Below are 1,158 nucleotides of genomic sequence, written 5' to 3'. Positions count from 1 at the left end.
GGGGGGGATGGTTTGGAGACAGGCGTGGGCGGGCGGTCGAGTACCATTCCAGCCCGGGTCGCTGTGCGGGACACCTCGACCTAGTGCGAGTGGTTGCGTTGTGCGTGAAAATGGTGTGCGAAAACTGCTTTCAACGCGTCAGTGATATTGTATCGACTTCGGATTGGGATGATGACAGCCAGCGCCGATACATCGTGGACCACCAACTGATCAAGGAGGAGCACCTGTGCCCCCACTGCGGGAAGGTGTGCACTGTGGATTGGGACAGGAAGCTTTTCCGGTGTCGGAAAACTTCGTACGTCAACAGGCGAAGGAGGAAGTGTGAGTACTCCGTGTCCATCGCCAAAGGCACATTCTTTGAAGGGGTGCATGTCCCGTTCTGGCGGATTATTATGTTTGCCCAATATTGGCTTTGTCGTGACCCTCCCCGCCAAGTGTTCATAATGAGGGAATTGAACATGGACGACCACACTGTTGTCGACTGGTCGTCATTTTGTCGGGAAGTGCTACTGTTCTGGTTGGAAAGGCGGACAGTGGGCAAAATTGGCGGTGAAGGGGAGGTTGTAGAAATCGACGAGGCCAAAATTGGCAAACGTAAGCACAACCGGGGCAGGCTCCTCCAAGGGCAGTGGGTCTTTGGCGGTGTGTTGCGGAGTGACCCGACGCAGGTGTTCGCGGTACCTGTTGAACAGAGGGATTCCGCCACCCTTCTCGCCGTGATTCGCGAGTACATCGCTCCCGGGACAACAATAATGAGTGACTGTTGGGCGGCGTACAACTACTTGGGGGAGGAGGGTTTCCGCCACCTTACAGTCAACCACTCGCATAATTTTGTTGATCCCGATACCGGTGCACACACGCAAAACATCGAGCGGGTGTGGCGGGAGGTGCGGGCGAAGGTACCCAGGTACGGGCGCAAGAAGGCGCACTACGCTGGGTACAGTCATTGTTCCTAAATTCGGACTTGCGCCCTAAATTCGGACATTTTGCCGTATTTCACTATTGTCGCCTCCAAATCCATAATGCGTTGACAAAATTTAACTTCTATGGGTTTGATGGGAAGGTGAGACCACCAAGTTTCCATTTCTGCCAAAAAAATAAATGTGTGAGTAATATTGCTTCCTCCAGAAATTCCTGAAATTTGTATTTTTAGCCCCC

The sequence above is a fragment of the Frankliniella occidentalis genome, unplaced genomic scaffold (assembly GCF_000697945.3).
Source record: "Frankliniella occidentalis isolate FOCC.00 unplaced genomic scaffold, Focc_3.1 Scaffold11, whole genome shotgun sequence".
In the NCBI taxonomy this organism is placed as follows: domain Eukaryota; kingdom Metazoa; phylum Arthropoda; class Insecta; order Thysanoptera; family Thripidae; genus Frankliniella; species Frankliniella occidentalis.
Note: the sequence above shows the minus strand (reverse complement) of the source record.